A 14,919-nucleotide genomic window follows, 5' to 3' on the forward strand; every position below is an offset into this window, starting at 1 on the left:
ACTCAAGTTATGCCTCAACCTGTAAAGTTAGACATTGATGTTAAAACTGCTACTGATGTACAGAAATTGGTTGGTTTAATAGGTTGGATTCGATCATATTTAGGCATAACTAATCATCAGATGCAACCATTGTTTGATCTGCTGTCAGGCATCACTTCCTCCGCTGATGAGAGGCAATTGACCTCAGCGGCAAAAAACACCCTAGAAGAAGTTGAATTAGCCCTAGCACACAAATTTGTTAACAGGATAGATCCCTCTGTTGGTGTTCAATTGTTTATTTTGAAAGACCATGAAATACCATGTGGAATACTGTGTCAATGGAATGATACTTGGGAAGATCAATTGCATATTCTGGAATGGATATTTTTATCTTTCAGATCCCAGAAAACAGCTCCAGGACTTTATGAGCTCTTTGCAGATATTATCATCAAGGGTCGCAGGCGTTGTCATGAGATTTTGGGACAGGACCCTGTGACCATTGTGATACCTGTGCAACAGTGGTATTTTGAATGGTGCTTTCAAAATAATCATGAATTGCAATCTGCCTTATCTTGCTTTACAGGCCAAATCTCGTATCACTTGCCTTCTCATCCTGTTCTAACACTGACTAAAGAGATTCCTTTTGAAGGCAAGCAAATTTGTTCTCCTGTTCAGGTGGAAGGTATAACAGTTTTTACAGATGGGTCCGGGAAAACCGGAAAAGCAGCTGTGGCTTGGAGAAAGGATGATCACTGGGAATATCAGACAGTGATTCAGCAGGGATCTCCTCAACTGGTTGAACTTTCTGCTGTTCTTTTGGCTTTTACTTTGTTTCCTGGTTCTGTAAACATAGTTACTGATTCAGTTTATGTTGCAAATTTGGTTAAGCATTTAGATCAAGCAGTGTTGTATAATATTCAAGAGAAACCATTGTTTACTATATTAGTGAAGTTGTGGACAGTTATTGGTGCTCGAAAACATTCTTACTTTATCATGCACATTCGCAGCCATACATCATTACCGGGATTTTTTGCTGAAGGCAATGCCTATGTAGACTCTTTAGTAGCTGCTGCTGCAATCAAAACTGTACCCAATGTGTTGCAGCAGGCAATTTTATCCCATCAATATTTTCATCAGAGTGCTCAAGCTTTACAGCAGCAATTCAAATTGTCTACTGCTGAAGCAAAATCTATTCTTTCCTCTTGTCCCGACTGTCATATGACTCATGTCACTCAGTATTGTGGTACCAACCCTAGAGGTCTTTCTGCATTAGAAGAATGGCAAACTGATGTTACAAAAATGCCAGAATTTGGTCACTTTAAGTATGTGCATGTTTCAGTTGATACTTTTTCTCACGCAATGGTTGCTTCAGCATTCACAGGAGAGAAAACTCGAGATGCTATTTGTCATTTTTATCATGCCTTTTCTATTCTAGGTGTTCCATGTCATGTAAAAACAGATAACGGCCCAGCATATGCTTCGCGGAAAATGCAAGCATTCTTTCGTGCTTGGGGCATTGAGCATTCAACAGGTATTCCACATGTCCCCACGGGCCAAGCAATTATTGAAAGAGCTCACGGACTTCTTAAATGTCAGGTTCAAAAACAAAAAGGGGGAATGCAACAGGAGTCACCTGAAGTGAGATTAGATAAAGCTGTTTATGTGTTAAACTTCTTGCGTCCCCTACCTGACTCACAGTTATCTCCAATCTTTTGCCATTTTTCTTCTTTGAATTCTAAGCAACCAAATTTCCATAGAAATGTCAAGGTATGGGTCAAGGATTTGATTACTGGTATATGGTCTGGTCCAGTGGAACTGGTAACCTGGGGAAGGGGTTATGCTTGTGTTTTGACAGATAATGGTCCTCGATGGGTTCCTGCTCGCTGTGTTAAACCTTACCTAGAGCGCGCAGGAAAGGACAGGATCGATGGCTCCGCAGCTGAAGCAGAACGTGCAGATGACACTTGCTAAGACCATACATCAGTACTTAAAGATGGATGAAGGAAGAATGGGAATTTTGTTGATGGTTGTGATTGTGATTTTGTGTGTCCCCTCTCTGCTTGGGTTTTTGCAAAGGGCCCTGCAAAAATCCATAGCAGCTGTATTTACAGGTCAAAAACAAAAAAGGGGGAATTGTGGAAGGGGCTAGCAGCGGGCCTGTTAGCTAAAGGAGCGAGAAGTAAGAAGAAGAAGAAGCTGATAAGGAGCTTTCTCCAAGGCCGTAACCAAGGAGATCGAGAGAAGGAAGATAAGAACATTCTGCAGCTGGATGAAGCATTTTTAGAAAGTTAGGTGGAGTCAGAGTAACTTTTCACCAATGGCATGGTATTGAATTATTGTGGCCAATAGCTAAGGTAGAGGAAGGGTAAACAACTGGAAAGTGTATAAAAGATCAGCCATTTTCATTAATAAACTGTTGCCAAGTGTTACTAACTGAGACTGCTTGTAGTCTCTGCTTTATGTCGTGACCGCCTCGACTGCGACAGAGACTGCCCCATTACATAGCAGCAGACAAAACAGAAAATTAAATAACAGACTGCTGTAATAGGCCACAGATAGCCTTAACAAAAAAGTGTTCTCTGAATTATGTGTTATTACACTGTGTTGTATTGTAAAAAACATTATTATTCCCTCTTCCTTACCTTAAAACCCCTTAACCATCTACCCACTCCTCCTCCCGTAGTGTAGCTTAGAAATGAAAAGAAAAAAGGAGGGAGGAGGGGAACACAGAAAAGAACAAGGCAGAAATCCCTCTCATCATAAAGATAACAAATTGTGCTTGTATTCCCTATCAGAAGCCCTAATTCTGCCCAAAGATGAAAAATATTTCCGTCGGTGCTGTCCTCACTGCTGCCTGGATGCTCTACACCGTACCACGTGTCTTTGGCTGGATTAGCCCTCAGCCCAGCCATAATGTTTGAGTAACCTTAGCAAAAACATTAAAACAAGACAACATGTGCTTGTCTATGGGAAGCATAGATAATCCACTTTCTACATGTCTAGTAGGAATTCCCTTTGTAGCAGACGATTGGCCTGTCTATAACTCAGAGGTTCTCCACACCACAGGTAAGAGACCCAATGGGGCTGATACTTGGGACGAGTGGACGAAAATTCTGCCAGATGCTCGAGAGGAACCCCAAGAATTGGATCTATTGGGATTCTCCAAGGCCACATATTGTGTCAAATTTTACTTTAGGTGTCCAAAAAACGATTGGCCAGAAATTGACCAACACAAAAACATATATCGAAAAGATGCGCCACCAATTAACAAAGCCTATAACCCATATGATTGGTGCAATTACACCGCTCGTGTAATTTCTGTGTCCTCTCTCCATCCCAAAGTATTACCCAAGGGATGGGATCTTGCTGCAACCAGGTCTACTGGAAAATGTTCCTTTACCTGTCCTTGACTGGGGGTGAAATGAGATGATCTTTTAGGTCCCTTCCAGCCCATGCCATTCCAAGACTCCATTAATCTATGACTTCATGGGACCCACTGGCTCCCAGGAGTGGAGTGGGGTGTGTTGCCTGGAAACAGGAGTTGTGTTGAGGAGGGGCCTCAGTCCTGCAAGGGATTCGGAAGGAGAAGGAGCCTGCTGGCTGCTCGTCCTTTTTATCATCGCTTTGCTCATTGCTTCTATCAACCCTTTTGTTCACCCTGTTTGTCATCCATTTTGCTCATCCCTGACAGACCCAACTGGGCAGAAGGCTTGTGACAAATCAGGGACAGAGTGTGTGCAGAAATGGCAACATGCCAGGACCCACTCAGCCTCTCCCGGATGCTGGATGTCGCCATTGGGACACCAGAGAAGGGAGCCATTCACTTTGCAGCCATGAGAAAACTGCTGCAGGCCGTGCTGGAGAACCTGAACGTGCAGTATCTGACCAGTGAGGAGCCGTGGCCAGGGCAGCTGAGTGGCTCCTCACTTGCTGATGTTAATTATGAAGTGAAAGTATTTAAGAAAGAGATGGAAAACTACGAGAAACACATGTCCAAGGTAGAGGCTTTTCCCAGCCCCCCAGGCACTCCCCCACCAGACAGCCCCTCCCTGCTCCCTCAGACAGCAGTGCTTGGCTCTGCCCTCACTGCCCTAGCAGAGCCGCTGGCAGGGGCTCTTTGCTGTCTGGTCGGGCTTCAGTGCTCTGGCACTGAGCCCAGCTGGGGCAGGTGGCACTGGGACTCTCCCTGCTCACCTGGCTGTGCCAAGGGCTGCCCATGGCAGGGTGAGGCTCTTTGGGATGTTGCTGCCCTGGCTATCACCTCTGACATCCCTGTTTCTGGGCCTGTTTCACAGGTTCTTCATGAGGAGATTGGTGGGATAAAGGCAGAAACTTCCCGCATATCAGAGGACTTGAAGAAGTTCCAGGAGGCACAGGTTTGTGCAGATCACTGTGGTTCTAAGGTCATGTTTCCTAAACACCCTCACCAGAGACTTGTCTCTGACAATGCTTTCCCCTAGACCATGGAGATTTCCCAGCATCTTGAGGAGCTTTAAAAGTTAAAGTCTGGCCAGCGTCACATGGCAGGGGAAAGGAACAAGGTCCAGATGTCGCAGGACCAGGTGAACTGCTGCTGGGAGCAAGTTTTGGGTCTGAGACAGCAGCCTGTACCCTCTGCTCTGCTGGCTGGAGGCTCAGCACCCTTGGCCCTGCTTGATGCATGGACCGTGCTGCCTGCAGAGCCCTGCCAGCCTGGCTGAGCCTGGCCCTGCCCTGTCTCCAGGGCTCCACAAACCCCAGCAGGGGTCAAGGGCTTGTGGGTCCCCATTGACCCTCCCAGAGGCTCACTGCTACCACTGCTCTCCCCTAGGACATGGCTGTCACCCAGGATCTCTGTGAGGAGGTTGACAAGTTAAAGACAACCCACATCCTCATGGAAGAAGACATAAAGAAGCTTAAACAGTCTCTTGCCTTAGTGAGCTGTTGGGTCATGTAATCTTTGGGCTCTCATGGGGAACTTCAATGTGATTCCAAGAGCAGGTTTTGGGACCAGGGTCTCAGGACTGGGTGAAGGACCCTGGCTCTGCCCATGCAGCTAAAGGGCCCCCATGCTGGGACAACATGATGTCTGTGCCCTGACTCTACCGTCACTGACCTTTCCAGATGAAGAAACTGGGGGAGGACCTTAAAAAGCTGAGGGAGGATTTTGCCAAGTGGAAAGAAGAGAGCAGGAAGTAGATCTCTCAGCATATTGAGTAAGGGGACAGGAGTGGGTTTCATACCCTGGGGGGCTGGCAAGGGAGCCCAGGGGGTCTGGAGCATCCTGGTTTGTGGGCATGGGATGCCCAGCAGCCCTTTCAGGGGTAACCCTGCCCTTGCCCCCATCCCGCTAGCCAGGGCTTTGGGGCAGGAGACAAAGTCACAGCTGAAGAAGATGGGAGAGCATCAGGAGATGAAGAATGCCATGCTGGAGGAGCTGGTGACTGAGACAGCCGACCAGCTGAACATGCAGGTGAGGAAGCATGAGGAATGTGCTCCTGGGGAAGCACTCCCACCACTCCTGGCTCAGTCCTGTTGGAGGTCCATGCCACATCCTCATGCTGTCTTGTGCTTTGCTGTAATCATTTGGGAGACCCAAACTGCCGAAATTGGCCTGGATCAGTCAGCAGCATGGACAGAAACTAAAGCCTTGATGCAAACGTCCTCTTGACATGGTGGGTTCATGGCCAATGGCTGAGTAATTGTCACAGTGGTTACAAGGGTCTTCAGGGTGAAAAGAGATGAGAATGTTGACTTCATGTTCAGAAGGCTTGATTTATTATTTTATGATATATATATTACATTATAACTATACTAAAAGAAATAGAAGAGAAAGTTCTCAGAAGGCTAACTAAGCTAAGAACAGAAAGGAATGAATAACAAAGATCTGTGTCTCCGCAGAGAGCGAGACCCAGCTCTGCCGTGAGTGGTCAGTAAATCTAAACATCTACAGGAGACCAATCATGGATTCACCTGTTGCATTCCACAGCAGCAGATAACCATTGTTTCCACTTTGTTGCTGAAACTTCTCAGCTTCAGCAGGAAAAATCCTAACAAAAGCATTTTAATGAAAAGATGTCTGTGACAAGTAATGCGGGTCTTCCCCTGTGGAGCAGACAGACCCCTTTTGGTCAGCACCTTATGTTTTTTCATCCCGGGAGCAGGATCAGAAGCTGAGACAGGACATGGAAGCCAAGTTTTTGGAGATCCAAAGAGACTATGAGAAACTCAGCTTTGCCTCAAAGAGAATCCAAAAGGACTCTCAACAAAAGCAAAAAGATATCACGGTGTGTGGGTGAAACACCTTTTGGGTCAGAGCATCCCCCAAGATGACTCCAGGCAGGAGACAAAGTCATATCCAGGCAGGGATCACAAGAAATCTCCTACTGCCCTCCTCACAGCATTGTTCTGGTCCCAAGTGCCCTTCCTCGAGGTTTTTGGGCAAGGGGAGAGGGGTATGCTCCTACATCCTGGGGTGTGCCCCAATCTTGCTGTGGTGTCATGCATTCCTTTCTGTGCTGAAAGTTGCTGTTCCAGTCTCTGGAGAAGCTGCAGAAGGAGAAGGCAGATCAGCAGGACATGATGGTTGCAATGGACATGGTACAGTCTAAGGGGCCTCTGTGCCAGCCCAGAGCTTCCCAGGCAGGGTGACAAATGCCCCTTGTCCCTTGGGGTCTGGGTGGCAGAAATTGTCCCCTTGGGAGGGGGAATTTCCTGAGCTCATGGGGTCCCTCACCCTTCACATGGTGGGACCAAGCTCACAAGGGTGATGGGGCAAACGGGGCCACAGCAGCCTGAAAGGGGCATGATGGCCTGGAGGAAGCACTCCTCCCTCTGCCCCTCACACGCTGGCCCTGCCTGGCATTCCTCATCCCTTTCCCCACCGCTCTCCTGCTGTTCCACTCTGCCAGAAGGCAGACAAAGCTGCCTTGGACAGCAAAGTCGATTGTAGCCAGTTTGAAGAGAACATGGAGGAGCTGGATGAGAGGATGCAGGAGTTGCAGAGCCAGATTTCAGGCCAGGAGCAGCACTGGAACAATATGCAGCAGCAGTTCAGCAATGCAACTGAAGACAAGGTGAGGGGTACCTCGTTCCCACCATGAGGAACTGGCACCTTTGGGACTTGACAGCCTGCAGCAGCATCCCTCTGAGGATCCCTCTCCAGGCTTTTCCCTGGAGAGCTCCATGTCACATTCTGGAGCAGCTGGCTGAGGCTGTGCACCTGTTCACAGCTGGATCGCCTGGATCTGAAGACTTTCCGTAAACACCTGGAGGACTCCTGGAACAGGAACATGGAGGAACTCGAGGATAGGCTGTTGCGTGAAAACGCCACTGGGATTAAGAAGTGAGTGCGATGGAGATTCTGATGGCTTTGGCAAACAACTGTTTCTGACAGCGATGGCAACTGCTCCTCCCAGGCAGGGCTGTCAGATGCAGTGACCCAGAGCTGGGTCGTGCCCTGCCCTCCTGGCCGTGCACACGGGGGGACTTTGGTGCCAGAGAGGGGCTGAAAGCGCTGCAGGGGCTGCTTGAGATGGTGGCATGGGTGCCTGTGCCCTTCACCTGGCATCAACCAGCACCTTGGGGATGGGGAGAAACAGGCTCAACAGCCCACGGTTCACCCTGCAATGGCCGTGACCCTGTGCAGTGACCTGCCCAGCAGCTGGCTGCTGCAGGGAGCTGCTGCCTGTATGCTGCAGGCCTGTGGCCCCAGGAGCTCAGCCAGCCCTCTTCCCTCACCCTCCTTAGGCAGCTGCCAGTCCCTTTCACGTGCCTGTCCTGTGACCGCATGCTCAGCGTGCAGGTTCCTGGCCAGTGAGTAGCACCCGTGCATCGCGGGCAGCGGGGCTGGCATGGGGAGAGATGGGTGCCAGCAGTGACCCGCTGTGCTGGGCACAGGGGTGACAGTGTCTGCTTGGGAGGGGCTGATGTGGGGAGCCCCCTCTGCAGCCCTGCCCATCAGCAGGGCCTGTGGGAACTCATCCCAAGCGCTACAGGCAGCGAGATGCCATGGGCTACAATCCCATGGCTTTGGGGGTGCTGCCTCCAACAGGAACAGGTTCGTTGTCCCCGGCCACACACCTATGACTCCTGCCCTCCCCAGGTACCCCAAAAAACTCCCGTATTTGCACTCAATGCCCCCCAGCAAGGAGCCACTGCCCAGCCAAAGGTAAGGGCCCTGAGGACACATTCCCCGCGCCTAGGGTGCAGGGTAGCCCTGACACGGCAAGGAGGGCTCTGCACCTGGGCTGGGGCAGAGGAGCCTGGGGGGATGGGGCAGGGCAGGGGAGCAGAAGGCAGCTGTGGAGGGCCAGTGCTTGCCCCAGGGCTGGGGGCTTTTGAATTCCTTGCCTTGTACTGCCCTGTCTGGCCCACCTCTCTGTCCCAAGGTTGCTGAAAGCACATCTGATGAGCTGTGTCTGTTTTCAGTCTGAGCTCAGGCTTGCTGGGGAGTTGTGTGCCTCCTGTGAAGGGAGTTGCCAAAACTGATCCCTGCAGCTGGGACAGCCCAGTTCCTGCCAGCTGGTGTCCTGTGCACAGGGACCTGCCATGGCCATGGCCAGCACACCTGGCGTGGGGACAGAGCCAGCAGATCCAGCCTAGTGGGATGGGCTTGGGGCTCCTGCAGCAGGTGGACAGGAGCTGGCAGGGACATGCCCCTGCAAGCAGCACTGCCAGTGCCCTGCCTGTCACAGCAGGGTGATGCCCTGCATGCCATAGGGCTGGGCACTGAGCCTCCTCTGTCCCATCACACAGAAGGCTGCTGGTCTGTGCCAGTGTCCCCCATATGCCGCAGATCTCTGGGGACCATCAAAGCAGCAGTTTCACGATGCAGAACATCAAGGCTTCCCCACATACAAGTGCACAGCTGCAGCCTCTCCTGGTACACCTCAACAAGGTAGGTGTGATGAAAGTGGGGACACAGAATGGTAACTGAGGTTTGATGGCATTGCTGACTGTCCAGGGGGAATCTGTGCCTTCAGTGCCCAGGGAGACCTGGGTTAGGAGGATTATTGGGGGGTGCTGGATTGGGCGCTGCATTGCAGCCAGTTGCCCCCTCCTCCTCAGCCCAGTGTGACCCTGCTGCACGGTGAAGGACACATCTCGAGGGGCCGTAATGACGAGCATCGTACGGCGATCAGGACACAGGATGTGTCAGATATGGCCCTGTCAGGGCGAGGGGGTCAGTGACGACAGGGGCCTGATTATCTGCAGGGTGCTAGCTGGGTGATGAGTGGGGTTCAGTGTACAGAGCTGGGTAATGTGGCATGGGTGTTTTGTGTCTGGGGCAAGAAGGAAGGGACAGAATGGAGCAGGAGGACTGGCACATGGGGCAACTGAGCTTGGAGCTGGAGTAACGTGGGAGAACGGCCATGCCCAGTGTGGGACAAGAGCTTGAGTCCTGGTGTGGTGGGGCCAGCACCTGTGGCGGCTCACCCTTGTCCTTCACCGCCCAGGCCCTGCCGCCTCAGGAGAGCACCGGCCAGGCACAGCTCCTCAACAGGTCTCATGGGCCCCAGGGCTCGAGCAGCCTCTCCAGCCCCGCCAGACATCAACAGCCCCCAGCCAGCTGGAAAGGACTCAGTGCCCAATGCTCGACCTGGGACATCTTGTCCAAAGCGAGAAACGCCTGCGACAACTGTCATAAGAAATTTGGCTTTTTACTTGTATATCGTTATTAAGTTAGTTGTATATAGTTATTAGGTTAAGAAAAACTGTTAAAATTAGGGGCAGAGCCTTGTCTCACAGCCTGTCTCTCCCCGGGCTCACTGGTGCTCCTTCAGCTCCTTCCCCCCTGCTGTGGCTCTGCCCCCGGGCTGAGCAGATCGAGCCCCGGGCCAGGCCCTGAGGCCGCTGCTGCTCCTGCGGCGCCTGAGGGGCAGCCCTGAGGCTCGGGGCCGGCTGTGGGAGCAGGAGCCGCGCTGCAGAGCCCGCGGCCCTCACGGGCTGCGAAGGCACGGGCAGATGGCCATGGGACCCGGCTGGCAATGCCGGCGCTGCTGCTCTCAGCTGCCGCCTGCAATCCTTACAGGCAGCCCTCATGCCGGCTCAGGAGCCACTCGGAGCCGTGCCCCAGAGCTGGCACCGACCCGCGGCCCCCAAGGGCACTTGTCCCTTCATCTCTGCACTGCCACATTCCGAGCTCATTTGTCAGTTCCCTCCTCCCCTTCCTTTCTGCGTGGCAGTGTTAGGGGAGGGCCCAGCGGCTTTCCTCCCGCACAGCCGGCAGCCTCTTGCCCACAGCTCCCTGGTGGGAGCCAGAGCTGCTTTCCACCCGGGCAGCCCCGCCGTGTCCCACAGCCTGGGCCGGCTCCTGCCCACTGCCGGCGAGGCCCAGCAGCTGGGCCCGGCCATCCTGGGCCAGAGCAGCTCCCTGGCCGGGAGAACACAGCCGGACATGGGGGGACACATGGCAACACACGGGGGACACACGGCGGGCACTGTTTCCCCGTGTCCCCATTGCCTCAGAGCAGCGCCGTGTGCGGGGCTGGCACGGACCCGGGCACAAAGGAATGTCTTTGCTGTCACCGGAGAAAGGACACGGCAGGGGTGCTGCTCACGGATGAGGGTGCTTGGGGCTGGGGGGGCTCTCCGACCTTCTCACACCTGCGGAGGTCGGGGCAGTCTCTGTCCCTCTCAGCCCTGGTGTGACCCCACCCGAACATCATCGGGGTCAGAGGGACAGAGACACCCCCAAACCCCCAGAAGGGCTGAACCCGGGATTTGATTTGGGGCTGAGGATTTAGGAAGGGGCTGGAATTGGGGCTGAGCTTGGAGATGGGGCTGAGATTTGGATTAGAGCTGGGATTGGGGTTAAGGCTAGACATGGGATTGGCTTTGGGCTGGGGTTGGGATTGGGTCTGGGGCTAGATGAGTGTGACACTGGGATGAGATTGAATACAGAATTGTGAGTATGTCTAAACATGGAGTGCGATTGAGACCAGGATCAGGGTCAGGTTTGGGACTGAGCTCACCCAGAACAGGACAGGGGGGATGTCACTGCAGGATGTCCCTGGCATCATCCCAGCCCTCCTCAGGCACCTCCAAACATGGGAGGCAGCTGGGTGCTCCAAGATCCAGGTCATCCCACGCTGCCCCTCAATATCATGCAAGCATTCCCTGAGGGCAGCCCTGACTGTGACCCTTGGGGCTCTGGGATCAGCCCTCACATCCCTGTGGGAGCAGCTGCAGACAGGATGAGAGATCCCTCCGCTGATTCTTGTGGAAAGGTGAAGCTCAGCTGCCCTTTTCTTCTGGTGCATCCTCCACTCCTCAGTTGAGGATGTCAAACTCCCCAGGAGCAGAAAAATCCTCATTCCCGGTTTTGTTGTGGCTGCAGCCTTGAACATCCATGCAGAATGAAGGGCTTTCTGACAGCCCTGCTGAATGACACCAGCAAGAGGTTTGTGAGAAGGGGAAGGAAATGTATTTTAATAGTAAATAAAAGGTGCAAAATTATTTCTTTCTGTCATATTCCTTTTCAGTCAGTTCCAGGTCTGTTTTCAGAGTGCCACCTTCTCAGCTGATTGTGTTTGTGCCATCCTTTCTCCCCTCCCTTTCTCTGTCTGCTCTGCTTCTCTCTCTGTGTCTCCCTTGACCCAGGTCAGCTCCCACCAAAGACCCTGCCCTGATTTAATTCCCAATTCACGAGCTACAACAACCATGGGTGAAGTTATGAAGACTGGCAGTGAAATGTCACTGTAAGATCTTGCCCCATTTGGCTTTTCGATTGTCTACAAGAGCTTTGTGTTCAAGAGCAGGAATATTATTTCCTGGCTGGGAACTGGAATTCCAGCCCCTGGGAGTTTGTGCCACTGATCCCAGAGGGGCATTCCCGAGGCTCCCAGGGTGCTGTTCCTGCCGTGCCGCCCAAGGAGCTGTGCAGGGCCAGGGGACAAGGTCCAGCAGCTCTGTTGGTTCTGCAGTGCCACAAGGGCCCCTGGGTCCATGAGTTTCCCTACTGCCCACAGAGGTTCCTTGGTTCCCATGATGCCCTGCTGTGTCACCATGGATATTTGGTGCCATAAAGTTCTTCAGTGTCACAATGGCCTCCCTCGCTGCATGAGCTTCCGCAGTGTCACAATGGCTTCCTTGGATGGGCATTGTCACCATGGACCATTGGCTCCATGCAAGCCTGCTGGGTCACCATGGACTCCTTGGTTCCATGAGGTTCTGGGGGTGTCTCCATGGTCTCCTTGGATCCACAGTGTCACAATGGACCACTGGATCCACCTGGACCTGCTGTGTCACCATGGCCCCTTGGTTCCATGGGACCTCAGGGTCACAACTGACTCTTGCTTCCACGTCACCCCCTCAGTGTCAAAATGGCCCCTTCCTTCCATGAGGAATATGAAAGTTTTGTAGAAACATTGAGCAAATCCTGCTCAACACACCTGGGAACATCTGTTTGCATTCAAGAGAGAGGTTAAAGGTGAGGATGGCACCAGCAGCTTCCATCTGCAACAGAGATCCAGGGAAAGGACAGGGACAGAGAATTCAGCTGCAAGACTCAGAATTCTGCTTCCAGAGATCATTTCTGCTCACACTGTCCCTTGGAGAAAGGTGACACTATTCCAGGCAGCCTGGCCTGAGCAGGTGGTTCCTCAGTGGGGTTTGTTTTTTAGGAAACCTGCTCAGGCTTTTCCATTCTTTACTTTCCTTCAGCCAGGGCCTGTGTGCAGACAAAGCCCTGAGGAGAGCAAGGGGGACATGGTGCAATGGGCTGGGACATGGAGCTGCAGAACTCAGGGGAAAAGGTTCTGCTGCAGGGCACAGGGATGTCAGTGTCAAGTGGGCCATGTCAGACATGGTGAGGCTGGGGGTGAGGAACAGCTTGTCCAAACAGGGTCAGCCCTCAAGGGGCTCATTGTTCTCTGTGCCCAGACCTCCTAAGGAGACATTCAGCATTAGGATCACCTGGGGAATGTTTCTATCAGCTCTTCTCTGAACTGGGAAATAAAAAATACTCACTTGATTAAAGAAAACAAGTCAGGAGGTGCACTTTGAAATCTTCCTTCTTAAATGAACTCCAAACTGACTCCAGTGGGCTGCACTTGATCTGGACACATGAAGAGAGCTGAAGGAAGATAAAGAGCCCCCGAGGGCTTTCTGTATTTTGATGATCCCCGCAGTGGATTTGGGGCTGAGTCCAGGACCCTCAGGCACTGAGAGAAGACTGAAGAAGCATCTCAAGGAGTCAGAAGCAAAACTCCAAGTCCCTTGAAGCATCACTGGGTCCCACTGAGGGCAGGGAGTGCCAAAGGCTCCCCAGGGACTGCTGAGAGCAGATCCTTGAGGCTGGGATTGCAGGGAGCCAAAGGCTCTGAGCAGGGAACTGCAATGATGAGCAGCAAGGCCTTAGATGGGTGGGGGAAGCAGAAAGGCCAAGCCCTGAGCCCAGCCTGGGACAGCAGGACCTGTCCCTCACAGGGGGCTCGGGGCCGTTTGTGGGGCAGTGGGATGTGAGGGGCAGCAAGGACAAATGTCATAAACCTGTGTGGCGCTGCAGATCCTCATGGAACCAAGGGGCCAGTGGGACACTGTGGGGCCTCATGGAAACAAGAGGCCATTGTGAGCCTGCAGGGCTGGAACACCCCAGAACACTGAAATGCTGGGGGTAACCAAAGGTTCCTTTCCTTGAGTTTGGTGCAGAGGAGAAACACCAACCAGATGTTGTCAACATGGCCAGATGCAAAGAATAGTCTTGGTAGGAAGGGACCCACAAGGATCATCAAGCCCAGCTCATAAGTGAATGGCCCACACAGGGACTGAACCCACAAACTCAGTGATACCAGCACCATGCTCTAACCAACTGAGATAAGAGGTCAGAATGACACAAAATTTTACTGGCAAAATGTGGACAGTCAAGGAACTTTGGCAAAGGTTTTAATACAACATCCACTTCAACATAAACCTCTTATCAAAGCATTAACTTCACTAACTTAGCCCATTTAACCTAAAAACCTTTAACTGTTGAGATGTTATGTTACCCAAAAATGTTCCAGGTAAGTAGGATTAGAAGGAGAAGAAATAGAGAACAACAGAAAGACAGAAGATCTTTAGAAAGACACACATATAGGTACCAGCTACTGGGGTTCCAGCATTGCTAACAGAGAAACTCCAGGAGAAGACAGGATCCAGATCATGGGCTGGCCTCATGCTCTGGCTTTTAAACTCCTTGGCCTTCATGGGCCCACCCCTGGGGTGGGACTGCCAATTGCTTGTCCAATATGAGCCAGGGTAACACCAGCTGCTACTGTGTGATTGATTGACAGCTCAGCCAATCAGAGTGGGGTTAGCACAGCATTTGCTATGTGATTGACAGCTCTGCCGTGCGAGGGCTGGGGGCGGGGCTGTGTCCCACCACAAACCAAGTCCTGACCTGGCCCTGGCCCCACTCGAGCATTCCGACCATCCCAAGGTGTCTAGGGACATCGATGTCGTCCAGCCTCTGACAATGACCACGGTGACACTATGGAACCTCATGGAGCCATGGGTCGGTTGTGACAATGTGGGTCCAAGGACACTACGGAACCTCATGGAATCAGGGACACCATTGTGCAACTTAGGGGCAGTATGGATGGAAGGGTCAGTAATCAAATAGTTGGAGCCCATAGAAACAAGGAGCAATCGTTTCACAGTGGGGCTGCGTGGGGCCAATGGACCCTTGTGACTCTGTTGGGGCTCATGAAACCAAGAAGCCGTTGTGACATTGCCAGACCTCATGTAATCAAGGAGAATACTCTGACAGTGTGGGCACTCATGAAATCAATGGAACATGGAACAGGTCTGCCTGGTTTGGCCTCCTGGGGCCTGTCTGACAGGTCCCACTGAATTTGACATGTCAAGGGCCACTTCCCATCTGACCGTGAAGCACTGGGGCTCCATGATTTTATTCCTATGGGAAAGAAGTGTCTTTCTTGTCTAGGCACCCATGGCCAAAATTGAGATTCTGCATCT

This window comes from Melospiza melodia, unplaced genomic scaffold, assembly GCF_035770615.1.
Source record: "Melospiza melodia melodia isolate bMelMel2 unplaced genomic scaffold, bMelMel2.pri scaffold_37, whole genome shotgun sequence".
NCBI lineage: Eukaryota > Metazoa > Chordata > Aves > Passeriformes > Passerellidae > Melospiza > Melospiza melodia.